The sequence below is a fragment of the Myxocyprinus asiaticus genome, chromosome 7, assembly GCF_019703515.2.
Source record: "Myxocyprinus asiaticus isolate MX2 ecotype Aquarium Trade chromosome 7, UBuf_Myxa_2, whole genome shotgun sequence".
NCBI lineage: Eukaryota > Metazoa > Chordata > Actinopteri > Cypriniformes > Catostomidae > Myxocyprinus > Myxocyprinus asiaticus.
This window is the reverse complement of record NC_059350.1, coordinates 36,079,860-36,094,992: the sequence shown is the minus strand read 5'-3', so window position 1 is coordinate 36,094,992 and position 15,133 is coordinate 36,079,860. Positions and strand designations below refer to the sequence as shown.

General features: G+C 37.3%; 1 protein-coding gene across 2 annotated transcripts in view; it reads left to right on the top strand.

Annotated features, from left to right (window-relative positions):
• The first annotated feature begins 1,870 nt into the window (after positions 1 to 1,870).
• The window catches only part of apbb2b (amyloid beta (A4) precursor protein-binding, family B, member 2b), a 91,977-nt gene continuing 78,714 nt past the window's right edge, over positions 1,871 to 15,133 (top strand). For both annotated transcript variants that reach the window (XM_051703697.1, XM_051703696.1), the window contains exon 1: positions 1,871 to 1,986. The gene's annotated coding sequence lies outside the window, so the exon portion shown is untranslated. The remainder of the gene's footprint in view (positions 1,987 to 15,133) is intronic.

Here is a 15,133-nt window from a genome sequence, read left to right as displayed (position 1 = left end):
ATGCTGTTGATTGAGCTCAACTGAACCAGGAATATTCTTTTAAATCTTTGAAAATAAAGATTCTTGAATCTTTAGACAGGAAGTGTGTGAGATTAATTAATAATTAATGCATATTAATGTATATATGAGAAAATAAAAAGGTAACAGTTGGTTCATCCAGTATCTAAACAAGACATTACCTAACTCTTAACAATTACTTAGACAAATCAAACAGGTCTTGCAATGAATTACAGTTGCTGTTTTTGCTTTGAGACCTCTCAGTGTGCAGTACATTTAGTTGAATCTTCACTGATGGAGGCTCAGTAATGACTCGTTTGTGAATATATCTGATTCCTGATTACACACTCTTTCATACAGTAGATTAAATACAAGTTGTCTCTGTGCATGACATAGGTGCTACTTTGAGCAGTGAAGTTTGACCTCTGGGTCACTTGAGAAATATGCATTGTTGTTTCTGCAGCTTTTCTTTTTTTATCCAAAAACGTATTCTCTCACACATTGTAAAAAGTCATAATTTGCAGTTCTTACTAAAACAAGCTATTTCTACCTGATCCGACCCTTAAAAAATAACCAAATGTATTCAGGTTGATTCAGTCATATTATTCATTATTATGATTATATATATAAAGAAATCGAACATTATCTACATTAAAACTTACTTTAAACTTCCTACTTTGAAGACCCTCAGAGCAGCATGTGTTTTTCAGACTATAGAAGTTCTAAGCTATAGGTAAATAAAGATTTAAATGCAATCTTTCAATCAGAATTTGAACAATATTGCAATATGTGTTTATCTTAAACACACATACACTAGTACAGACAGAGGAGGAGACCTCAGGAATTCAATTTACCCTGTAGTGTCAAATGAACTTTGCTTGCTGCAGTCTGTGGGGTCAGGGTTCACACCAAAAGTCTCTCCCCTCCCCCTATCACCCACATAAAAGACATTTAAAGAGCACAGATGGTTAATGGGTATCTTGTTTAACATGCACATGGATACAAGCTCCTCTTTCTTCTCCTGTGCTTTCTTCTCTGGTGGAAGATGTTATAACAGTATAAAAGCCTATATCAGTCTAGACATAGGACAGCTGCTAGCTCCTTAACCCACAGCTTATGCAAAAATCACTGTAACTTGGGTAATAGTGTTATTTGCTGAAACTCATTCATTGTTTTATTTATTCTACAAACAAGCATAATGAATTAATTTCAACAAAGATCCTGTTAGCCCACCGTTACAGGATTTTTGCTCAAATGAAAATAATTTAATTGCAATGTAGTTTTAAAATGTGCATTATACACTGAAAAAAAGTGGTAACCTGCAATTGTTACCTCAAGGATCTATTTCTACTACAAATCTACTTCCAGTAAAAATGACATACCTATTTTGTCAGGTAAATTTAGACAGATCAAGTAGGTCTATCATTTTTTAATTCAGTAAAACCAGTTAGGAATTTAGATGTTACCATATAAAGCACGTGATTTTTTTTTAAATAAATAAATTTTATTTATTTATTTTTTACAGTGCAGGCATATTTAAGTTTTTAACTGAATTGCACCAAAAAATTAAAAGACAATGATCGTTTTTTTTTTTTTTTACTTTTTTATTTATATTACATTATTTTTTCATATTTACACAAATTAAATAAAAACATTTATTTCATCTTTTTTTTCTCCCAAGAAGTCCTCTGTTTATTTTACCCCTAAAGTGTTTACGTTTTTCTTCCCCTTTCTCTAAACTTTCCGTCACGCTCTCTCTTCTCTTGACTCGGCAAACCCGAATGTGTTTCCTGTGGTCCGCTCGCTCATTGGCCCGCTCCCTTCCGACGAGAAGCGGATTGGAAGAGTCCGCTCGACATCTGGAAGAGAGGAGAGAAGAGAATAGGAGAGAGATAGAGAGATAGAGAGAGAGAGAGAGAGAGAGAGAGAGAGAGAGAGAGGTAAAACAGAAAAAAAGGAGGAGAACGGGAGAAGGTGCTGACATTTGAGGTGAGTTATGTGCTAAAAAATCTAACCTGGACATTAGAGCCATACGGCTTTTGGATTTGTTCACGTCTAATTTTTGCCGTTTGACACATTTGTTGGTGAAGAAGTTTTAAAAGGTTGGAAATATGAAGTTAAGAGGACATTCTTCGCCCTTCGTTGCACAGCGCGAGCAGAAAGCGGACAGACGCCCAGGCAGATAGGCTTTAAACTGTATTGTTTATGTTAGTTACATTGTGTCCTCGAGCGGACGTTCGAATGTTGCAACAGTAATATAAACACAATGTCGCTTGTTACATTGTGTCAACATTTTGGCGCGTCTTTGATATTATTACATCCTGTTCGTTTTTGAGATGGAAAGGGGTCGTGTTCGGGGGTCGTGTGTGTGGTCGCAGCCGTCCTTCCCAATTTAGCTTGACTCTGCGGGTCACTTTGTGCCTCGCTGTTTAGCCTTCGCTTTTGCGAGGAATGTCATTCCAACGTCAGGGTATGTATTAGCAAATAAAATTCGCGAGTCGCCTCTTCCCTCGCAGGTCTGTGGTGGTAGGCTACGGCACCCCTGCCCAAGGCCAAACTATAGGTAAAGTCAAAGCTGCGGGAATCGATAGACTATCATACGGACTTGAGGCAATCGCGCACGTTAGTTTAAGTGAAATCACAATCCTGTGTGTTTGGAGAGATCGATGTGAGCGCATGCACACGTAGCGGCTGATAGTCGCCACTGCGACGCGCACCTACAGCACAGCCGCTCGCCCGTAGGCCTGTGTGTACTGTAGGTGCGCGTCGCAGTGGCGAGAATCTAATCCTGTTTCATGACGCCCGTTCTGCGGCAGGCACAGGCAGCAGCCAGCGCAGGCATGTTCCCTGAATACCATTTTCCCATTCTCCGAACTACAATAGCCAATAATACTGTACACCAGCATATAACCACCCACGTTAAGGCGTTTACTAGCTCTGGCTATCCGTGGCTGTGAGTCCAGTGCTTGAAATGTAGTACGTATATGGAGCATTGAGAGCAGCTTTGGGAATTGTTGCTATTTGAAAGCTACTTAGAACATTTCTGGAAAATAATTTCGTTTTTTAAGTGGCTTCCAGTAATTTATCAATTTGTTTGTGAACATTGAAGTGTGTTTGTATATTACAAGAGATCATTGCTGGGTATTGCGTATTTATCAACATGAAATGTGTGGTGTGATAGCTTAATGGGCTTGTTGTTATTACACTGTTTATATGCTCACAATAACTGGGGGCTCATATTATAAATATTACATTATTATATAACAATTTGATATAGCAATTTGAGCAAAATAGGAGCATGGCTGCCCCATCTCTCACTCCCAGTTGTGTACATGCCCCCAGTAGCACATATATTTTCAAATGGGTCCAAATGTCTGACCAGTTTCACTAAACAAGTTTCACTTGTGAAAATGTTTCTATTTTTTCCTAATCTAATTTGTATTTATTTTTTACATGGGGGTATCCATTATAATGATTGCTGTGCTGTATTCAGCTATATTCTAAGCTGCAGACACTGTGTGTTGAAGGGAAAGTTCACCCAAAAATGAAAATTCTCTCATCATTTACTCACCCTCATGCCATCCCAGATGTTTATGACTTTCTTTCTTCTTCTGAACACTAACAAAGGTTTTTAGAAGAATATTTAGGCTCTGTAGGTCCATACATTACTTTTAAGCTGCCTTTATGTGCTTTTTGGACCTTCAAAGTTCACTTGCACTGTATGGATCTACAGAGCGGAAATATTCTTCTAAAAATCGTAGTTTTTGTTCAGCAGAAGAAAGAAAGGCATACACATCTGAAATGGCATGCGGGTGAGTAAATTATGAGAGAATTTTCATTTTGGGGTGAACTATCCCTTTAAACCTAGTGCATAATACTAGACTCAAGCTTGTCTCCTTTGATGTTTTAAGTCAGTGACTGGTCTCGCAGGCGCTACGGATTTCAAACCAGCTTGATATCTAGACATCTTGTCGTCAGGTGTGTGCACTGTCCCGACAATGAGCCAAAGGCAATGAAATGTACAGAGAGATATAGAAAGAGCGTCAGAGGAGAACAAGGTATTGGGAAGCAGGAGACAAAAAATAATTCAGAGTTGGCTATTTCGTATGGTCTCGCATGATGTTGTTTGCTTAAACTCGTGTGACTTCATCACGTGCAAATTCCCGGATGTCTAATGCGGAAGTAAGCGCGTGTTCTGCGCACGAGTCGTTAAGGACATACTTATTAATATTATGTCCTTACCCAAACCCCTTATCTAAACTTAACCAATCAGTAGAGTGTGTAAACATGATAGGAAGCTGTTGTGTGTGGCAGAAGCAAGTAATTGTTGCGTATTATATGGAAACGATGTCCAGCGACGTCACTGGCTGCAGTGAAAGTCGCAGGAATTCAAAGGAGTGCAGTCGCACGATATCATACGAATTAAGCAAATTTAGAAAAGTCGTACGAATCCTGACGATTTCGCCGTGAGAGTGTGTTGAATAATTTGAAAATAAAATAAAACACCCACATCTCTCTACCCGCTGTCTTTATTATTTTTAGCATGTTTTTATTTCTTTTCAAATAAGAGCAAATAAGCGCAAAAACGGGCCCGAGCCATTCTTTCATGTTTTTGACGTTACCGCGAATAAACTGTGCGAGTTTTTTAATGTATTTCGTTATCATAATTTTGACATGCGTTTTGGTCAATCTGTTTGAAACGGGATGACGCTAAAGACAGCTGTAATTGGGTCCAAACTGTTTTGAGATTTGTCCACTTCAAACACATTTAGACATTGAGCTCGTAGTGCCAAAGCAGCGGAGCACTGCCTAATAAAACAAGAGTTTAAACTTTGCCGGTTACATGTGGATTTAAAAGGAAATAACCGTATGATAGGAACATTTTAAAAAGCGAATGCATGTACATGCACACGAGCTTCACTCAATTCTTCAGCGTGTCTAATATCAATATGCAGGGACACAGATATGAGAAGCACCCACATTAGAAGCTCAGCTGCACTAAAATAACTCAGAATTCTGTTCTTAACGTTGTGTTTGTATATAATTAAGATAAACTGTGTGCCAGTTTTACGGCTTTCTTTTTCTTTTTCTTTTTATTATCTTCAGTAATATATAGATGTAATGACTGATGTATGTCCTCATGAAATCATAGACTCTTCCCTCGAAATCCGAACACATGTGGTCAAAAGAGATGACCAGGTTTAATGGTGATGTGTCTCTCTTGTACACTTGTGATCAGATCACCCAGAACGCATCTTAATACCAGGTGTACACATGGCCTCAATCGGGGATGAATGGTTGTGTAGTTGATACACCCAGTCTGCGATCAGTCATGTAGTGTGCGCACCAACATGACCTAAAACAAGACTGCAAGTCAGGTAGTGTGCGCTTGGCTTTAGTACTGGGAAAAATAGGGACTTGATTTATATACTGTAGGCTAGTTCCTGTAAAGAACTTTGTGGATAATGGAGGAAATCTCAGCGTAACCCTCTGTCCAGTTGTCTTTTCTAGTGGCATTCTCTTCTTCGTGATCTCCTAAACTTGACTTTTATCCCTTGACTCCTTGTCTTGTTTGTTGTGCAGCAGCAGCTCAGTGGATGTTTCTTTGGTCAGCTGTAGTGAAAAAAGTATCCTTGTCCAGGATTCATATTTCCCTTTTCTCTGGCTGAGGAAGGTCGCTGCTTTGGGAATGAAAATCTGCTGGAATGTTTTGCTGAGGGCTGTTTTAGTAATAAATTGCGCACTCTTATTTCCAAGCCGTCTGCTCATCAGGATTTGTTGTATGATGCAGTACTTGCTATTACATTCATCATGGTTTATGTATTTTTTGGGGGATATTGGTGAAGTATTAGCATAGAAATCCACAGGAGACTTTTTTTTTTTTTTTTTTTTTGTGTATAAAGGGAAATTGCCATCACTCCTAGCTTGTTTTGTGTTGATGTTGACATGCTGGTTTCTTAGAGCACAGACTCCCAGCTTTTGCCGAAACAAGATTTTGTTTGGGTGTAAATTTGCTTGTTATCACAGAATATTTAGTCTAGTGGCAGCTAGACATTATGGTAGGTTAAGAGTGATATAAATGCCTCATTTCTTGTGCATGAACTCACATATTTGGTATTTGATGCAGCCTGAAATTATGTCATATACAGCTAAGATGCAAATACCCCTTAGTAATCATACAGATTTTGTTGTAAGTAGGGTTGGGAACAGTGGGGGTTCTGGGGGTGAACCACCCCCCATGTCAACAGACCTGGCCCCCCCAGTGGTATTCTCATTTATTCTCAGTTTAGTGACCCTACATCGTAGTAAATAGACCGAACAAATTATATTTAAACAAAACATTAATACATTATGACTGCATAATATTATTTAGCAGGATAAAGTTTAATTTAAGTTCAATATTTATTCATTATTCGCTTATGGTGCAAAAGAGGTCATCTGAAAAGTCCACACACTGTGTTAAAACGTCACTGGTATCCAAGTGTTCAATGCAGCTGCCTTGCATGTTCTGTCTTTATTTTTATTTTTTTATAAAAGTGTTTAACACATTCTAAAGATAAATAAAGATGTAAATTGTATGTATAACTTACACTTTAATTGAATGAATTAATAATTGAATACTTGGACACCTCTGACATTTTAGTGCAGTTGGTGGAATTTTCAGATGGTCCCTTAGGGTGTGTTCACACTTGGCAGGTTTGGTTCGATTAAAACGAACTCTGTTGCGATTTACAAGTGCTAGTCCATGAAAGACCATAGTAGCATTTTTAGGCATAATTCTCCAGCTACATCAAGAATTGACCATTTGAGTTCAGTATTTTATGCCTGTATATGATATAGTCATATATTGTTTAACCTAATTGTGCTAATGATATCGTTGTAAAATTGTCGGCTCCAGAGAGCGCAGGTTGGAGAAACCGAATGTCAAACGAATAACCATAACTTCTCTAGATAAGATAGAAGTCAGCATTAGTTTCATATCATTGGACATGCCAGCTCCAGTTTCAGTTCTACTTAATGTGGATTATACGTGCTGGTGTAAATGTAAGTTAAATTACTTTTACAGTGCAACTTTCCACTTTATTATCACAAAACCTGATCTGGATCTGATTATCTGCCTTATTGAATGCATCTGAGCCCAACTCGTTAGAGATCGCTCTTATTTGGCAAGAATTCATTACAAAATATTTTTTGTATGTATACATCTGTCTGGTTTTCATTTCTGGAACAATATACAGTACACACATGTTATTTATAATAAGGTCTTTAATTCAATGTTTTGTTCTGTACAATGCAGAAACAAGACAAATGTAGTGCAACACATTTGGCAAAACAAACAAACAACTCTGATGAAACAGCACGATGGAACAGATGTGAAGAGGTATAAAGAAATAGCAGCTAGCCTTATACAGGGCCACACCATACCTGCAATGGCAAATTTATTATGAATACACTTAAAATTGGAACCCTTTATAAACCACCCCACTAAAGCCCAAATAAATAACTTACCTTCATGCAGTGGGTTTCCATCCAACTATTTTTATGCATGTTTTGAAATTTTGCGTAACAAATCCTGAATGGAAACGCTTGATATGCGAATAAACGTTCTAAATTCGCTTAAAATTTAATGCGCTAGGAAGAGGTGGATTTTCTAGAGATTCGCATTGGTTAAAATGCGCATTAAGGTGATGGAAACGGTTTATTCGTAAAACGATGACGTGTTTTGACCATTCGTGCATTTGTTAGGAGTGTGCGATAGCTTAATGTGACTAGCCCACCGAAAGGTTTGACCTTGGAACACAATTATTTAAACATAGCGCTTGTCATTCGGAAGTGCTTAACCCACAGCTGGTCGATAAAATGGGTCCTCACAATCCACCAGAACAGTTTTGAGAGCAGACGCTCCCAGGTATGCGGAGACTGGTGGTATGTGGGCATCGCAGCTATTTCAGCCCAAATTATATCAGATATTACACTTATTCTGCGGTGTCTCATGGATGCATTTAATAAAATGAGATGCTTGCTCCAATCTTGCAAATAAAACTGTCCCCAAAGCAGGGAGAGGTAATACAGCTGCTCCATCGTGACAAGGTGGCTCCCTCATGATAATGCGCATTACATACACTGTTAACCCTTACTGTAGTTTATAGGGTAAATAACTGTAAAATGACCAGTAAATTACTATACAGTATTTAACTATAATCTGATTGCATCATGGTTAATTTCTGTGACATCACTCATTAATAACAGTAAATTACTTTTTATCTAATTAATACAGTAACAAACTGTAACTAACTACAGCAAATTACTGAAGATGTTTATCGGTTTGAAACCCACAGCGTCTTTTCCTGAGGGGTTTACGTCTTTCTTACGTCTTTCATACTCTTTTTTTATTTTGTATTAATAAATTCTGGTAATTATTTGCATTAACGCACATAGGCATGCGCCATCAGCGCCTCTGCCATCAGCTTTTACTATGGAGTACACACAGAGACAACTGCAGGTAAGTTTAACGATGAAACTTATCTTTGTAATATTTGAAATTCTAACGTTTGGTATTGGTAGTAAGATAAACTGTATAATTTCTAACGATAAGGAACTGTAATCTTGGCTTGGTCTCTCTCTCGGCCTCCCTCCACCCCCAACGGGGGGAGGTGAACTTTACCTCAGGTACAACCCCTAACACCCTGCACACCTGTCTGAGGGAAAGCTGCATTTTGGTGAATCTTTGGTTGTCTTTAAAAATTGCATGTCCGCAAATATAAAACAGCAAATTATGGGGGGCCTGGGTAGCTCAGCGAGTAAAGACACTGACTACCACCCCTGGAGTCGCGAGTTCGAATCCAGGGCGTGCTGAGTGACTCCAGCCAGGTCTCCCAAGCAACCAAATTGGCCCGGTTGCTAGGGAGGGTAGAGTCACATGGGGTAACCTCCTCGTGGTCACCATAATGTGGTTCTCGCTCTCAGTGGGGCACGTGGTGAGTTGTGAGTGGATGACGCGGAGAACAGCGTGAAGCCTCCACACATGCTAGATCTCCGCAGTAACGTGCTCAACAAGCCACGTGATAAGATGCACGGATTGACAGTCTCAGACGCGGAGGCAACTGAGATTCATCCTCCGCCACCTGGATTGAGGCAAGTCACTACGCCACCACAAGGACTTAGAGCGCATTGGGAATTGGGAATTCCAAATTTGGGAGAAAAGGGGAGAAAAACAAAACAAAAAAAACAGCAAATTATGTTTTATATGTGTACAGGGGACATTTAAGTTATTATACAGTTGCCCCCCTACAAGCACACCCGGCCCCACACTGGCCCCCCCAGATAAAATGGTTTAGAACTGCCTTTGGTTGGGAACCAGGAACCTGTTCTTGTTCAGCGCAAAACATAAAGCGCTTCCGGTATAATCTGATTCCCGAAAGAATGATTCTAATGAGCCAGTTCTTTTGAATCTACAGCGTGAAACATACAGTACTTCTGGTATAGTTCGATTCCGGAAAGAAGGATTGTAATGAGTTGGTTCTTTTGAATCTACAGCGCAAAACATACAGTGCTTCCGATATAGTCCGATTCCTGGAAGAATTATTCTAACAAGCTGGTTCTTTTGAATCTACAGCATGAAACATACAGTGCTTCGGTTGTAGTATGGTATAGAAGTAGTCTAATACTGATGTTAAATGTTACATCTTTTATGATTCCCATCCCTAGTTGTATGTAAAGCTAGTTTTCAATAGTTTAAAGAGTTAGAATTGCAATTTTTTAGAATTGCAATTTTTTAGGTTTGAAATGGCAGTGGCGACCCAATTTAGAACTGGGAAATAGGCTTTCCCAATTTTTTTCCGGATTCCATTCATCTCTTGGTTTCCAAAGTGTTTCCTTTACAACATCACTTCCCTCTTTTATTCAGTTGTATTTTGTTATTTTCTCTTCTGACCATTTAGATTCACTTACGTTTTGGCAGAATCATTTGAAAAATTAAATACATCAGTACTAGAGAAATACTACAAATCACGGCCTGTCTCGCTGTATTAAATAGACTATAGCAGAGCTGACTATTGCCATCGGTGGTATTTTATTGACAACAACTTTGTCAAGACATTTGGAGCAGATTTTGTAACAATCTGCCGGTTAAAGGAATGTTTAAAAACAAGTTAAGCTCTATCAACTTTTGTACATTTTTGGTTTGTTTTTTCAAACTGAGGGACAAATCAAAGTTATTTCTGTGGTAATCAGCAGCATGCCATGGACGCTGCTTCTATTGAACCCTGGACATTCCTTTATGATGCAAAAGCAGCTGTCTAGTTCATTGTGGGCTTGAGTTTTTTATAACAGGCTCAAATTCTCAATACTCGCATTCTAGATGGCATATTTTTCATTTTTCTGATGAGACATTTTACAAATAAAAAGACATCCACATTCTAATATTTTAAACGTACCAGACTGTTCAATTTCATTTTTCGCTCTGTGTCCATAAGTGTGACTTCCTACTGCTTTATAAAAAATAATTTTATTTTCCAATTTTAAGGAATAGTTCACTCAAAAATGAAAATTCTCTTCAAACTGAAAACACATTTCCTCACCCCCATGTCTTAAAAACCCCATATGCTATATTTTTCTTCTAGTGGAACACAAAAGGAGAATTTCTGAAGAATCTTAACCTAGCTCCACCTAGCTCTTTTCCATACAAGACACTTCATAGTGACCATGGCTTCAAAGCTAAAAAACAAATAAAATAAAAATAAAAGGCCCAAAAACACCATAAAATTTGTCTGTAGTGCAAAAAAAGCTCTGAAATCTCACTCTCCATCCTGCATATTCAAAATGGTGCATCATGGTAGATTACAACACACATCAACTACTGCCATTTGGTTGGCAGTTTTGAAACAGTTTTGAAATTATATATAATATTTCTATTTTTCTTAAAATATATTTTTATTTATTGATAGAATACATGTAGTTGTTCATTTTTAGAAAGCTAAAATGTGACCAAAATTATGAAAAACGAATAAAATTTAATTAGTACAATTAAAGGAATAGTTCACCCAAAAATGAAAATTCTCTCACCATTTACTCACCCTTATACCATCCCTGATGTGTATGACTTTCTTTCTTCAGCAGGACACAAATGAAAATTTTCAGAAGAATATCTCAGCTTTTTTGGTCCATACAATGCAAGTGAATGGGTGTCAAAATTTTTAAGCACCCTCATGCCATCTGGGATGGCATGACGGTGAGTAAATTATGAGAGAATTTACATTTATGGGTGAACTATTCCATTAATATTTTCTTAATGTACCTAGTTAGAAGGTCCCCTTTATAATTAACAGCATAAACTAGGAGAGAATTTCTTTCATATCTAAGTAAAATGGACATTATATCTGATAAATCCGTATGATCGATAGCAAATTGAATCAAACTGAGAGCTTGTGAATCGGAATCGAATTGGAAAATTTATATTAATATCCAGCCCTAATCAGTAAATAACGACGACTTTCTTTTCCTCACACAAAGGTATCATATGGCTTCAGAAGACCTAATAAGACTAAATAACTTTAAATGTACTTTAATTAAAACAAGGACAACCCTTTTTGGTCATTCTACCATTCCTTTTGTTATCAGATTTTTTAAGAACAAAAAGTGTTCTTAGAATTTTATATATATATATATATATATATATATATATATATATATATATATATATATATATATATATATATATATATATACACACACACACAATATAAAGTATTTTTGAGTACGCTTTTGTGTGCTCTTAAATGTGCTTTTATATATTTAATGTAGTGTTGCCACGGTACCAAAATTGGTACCGATACCAATGAAATTTCATGGTTCTCGATACCAATTTTGGTACCAGAGCATAAATATTCTAAAATGACAATGTGCTATTGAACACACCCGTTTAGCCCATTTAAAAAGTTACATTTCAATGTAAATAATATATTAAAAGAAATGCATGTTTCCTTCACGTGTTCACATTGCTTAAGTGTTTTTAAGTAGCACCCTACTGAAATCTGTTTATTCTTTGCCAAATCAAGTTTTCCTTTTTGTTGTTGTTATTATTATTATTATTATTATTTTCCAGAACTCCACGTTTTAGAGTTTAATTTAATGTAGTCATCAAAATGGTGTCTAATCAATTAATTCTTAAAACTTTTAACAAGTGAAAATAGAACTGTTCAACATGTCAGTGCATTTTCCCCCCAAACTTTTATTCAACAGTAGTCTTGCTTGTGATATATTGCTTAATTATTATTATTATTATTTATTATTATTATTATCATTACAGTGAATCTTACATTTTACTATACAGTTGTAATATATTTCTGTCACAATTTCTTCAATTTCAGGGCTCTAGCTTATATTTTAAAACGTGCTTTTATTATGACATGTATTTTTTGTCTAAATCTTCACTTTCCAGATAAACAGTTAGCAACACTTTTAAATCATGTCTGAAATCTTATCTCTTTACACTGGCCTTTGAGTCTGACAAATGAAATGTAGGACACAGTTTTGGAGTGTTTGTGTTTTAGATTACTGGTGTTTGTGTATATGGTGATTTTTAAATGTTATGTTTTAAATTGTATTACTGTGAAGCACTTTGATCAACTCTATTGTTTTAAATGCTATATAAATAAAGTTGAGTTGAGATAATAAAGAGCAAATGCTGTGATTTAATTATATACATATATAGTTTACATGTGCTGTGTGGTTCACAGTAGATTATTGCTCTGCTCTGTCATCTGATACAACATGTTGTGAATGATTCTGTGGCGTTTCCAGTGTATGAGCGCTCGGATTTATACATTCATTCAAAGTACGCATCCCTACCACACTAAGATTGCAGCCTTTAGCAGTTTAATAAATCACACTTGAACAATTTTAATTTGATTAATAGTCCATTTCAGTGTAAGGAGTAACAGAGCACAAGCTCAAAATGAGCATTTTAAAGCAGTTGTGTGTCAGTCATACTGCACGCTCGTCGTGCTGGTACCGGATTGAGTCGGTGCTCGGTACTACCGGTACTGCAGAAACACTGGTATCGTTACATCTTTTTTATTTTAGTATCGAATTGGTACCGAATGATGACCTTGGTGAACTATTCCTTTAAATTCATATCTCTTACACCTTTGGAGAAGAAACTGATAAAAGGATGAACTTCACAAACTCCTGATTGCTAGTTTAGCAATTGTAAAAATCAGAAACAATATCCTACTTTCCATCTCTTTTGTGTTTATGTATTCATTTATTATGTACAGTATCTTTACTCTCTCTTCTTCTGTTGCTCTCTCTCTCTGTCCTCTCGTTAACATACACACACACATCTCTCTTTGAGCAGCAAACTGGAGTGATATTACAATTTCAGAGTATGTGTGAGCCATCTCCATACAGGATCTAGTATCCTTGTTGCAGCTTGTGTGGGTTTTTTTAAGTAAGCGATGTGATGTCACTGCTAATACTGTAGCAGCATCCTCTGGGCATACAGACGTGTGTGTGTGTATAGTGGTTTATATTCCAGCAGGCTGCTGCACTATGTCTCTGTCTCCCTCTTTAAGGGTCTGGACTTGCTGACTGGGGAAAAAGTGAGTCAGAGGGGGATAGAGAAATGGCGAGAGAGAGAGAAAGAGAGAGGCGAGAGGGAGGTGTCCTGTAGAGACTGCAGCTGATGGCTGAGAGGGGGGTATTTAGTACAGGGGTATCTGTAATGTTGGGTTATTGCCCTATTATAATGTTTTACAGGAAAGTGCAGGCACTGCAGGCAGTGAGTTTGAGCCTGCTATTCCTTCAAGATTGCATTACTATTAGCATTGACTGAAGGATATATATTAGGGGTGTAACAGTTCAAATTTCTCACGGTTCGGGTTGTATCATGGTTTTAGGGTCACGGTTTCGGTTCGGTATTTGCCTAGTTCAGAAAAAAAAATATTACTGCCAAATCCAAAGTAAGAATTCTCTATTTGGTAACAAACACTTCAACAGGTTTGCCCTTAATAAAAATCATTGTTTTACAGTAACCATTGTTTAACTATGGTATTTGTAGTAAAAACATAGTAACCACAAAATCATCATGGTTACTGTCATGTTTACATTATATAGTATAATCATGGTTACTATATGGAAACTAGTCAAGTCATTTTTATTTGTATAGCGCCTTTCACAACACACATCGTTTCAAAGCCGCTTTACAGAAGATCATGCATTAACAGAAAATGAAACTGTAATATCTATGATGTCTTAGATTCATCATTTTGTAGTTTGATAAAATACGATTGTGAATTGTGTTTAAAAATAAGTAACTAAATAATAGTTGTATTTAGAACCCCAGTGAGCAAGCCAAGGGCGACTGTGGAAAGGAACACAAAACTCCATAAGATGTTGGTTAATGGAGAAAAATAACCTTGGGAGAAACTAGGCTCACTGCGGGGGCCAGTTCCCCTCTGGCTAACATCATGAATGTAATGCCAATATTACTTATGTATAGTGCAAGTCATGGTTTAAAATTATTAAACTAAGTAAGTGTAAAGGGTCAGTGTTTAAACAAAGATTTTGTATGAACTGTAAGATTAATGACTAATTTCTTTGAAGTTCTTCCTGGATTAACTGCAGAAGTTCACATAGATGCAATTGTCCTTGTTAGTTGGCTGATTAAGTGTTTTGTTGGCAATTAATTGATAGTCTATGTATTCCATTTCAAGAGCGTAGTCCATCATTAGACCGAGGTGATACAGGCAGATCAGTGAGGTGCATTGCAGTTCAACCTGGCTGGTAATTTCGGTGTGGTCTATCCTAAGTCCAAGGTTCAGGCAATGGCATATAAGGTATCCAGTGTCTTATGGTTGGAGTTGGCATCAGTTCATCCTCTGAAGTCCATCGTAATAGACTGAAGTGATGTTTGGCTGGCACCAGCTGCTATTAGTCATCATCACTCAGTGACACGTAGCAGTGGAGTCCAACACGAAGCAGGAATGGAGCTGGATCCAGCTGGTTCTGGTGACCTCAGGATAGGAGTCCCGAGGTTGAGACAAGGAAACAAATAGAATAATATTAGCATAGATGCCTTTCAATTTATTGCAGAGTTATAGATCACGATCAATGTTTCTGGTTTCTGGTTCCGGCA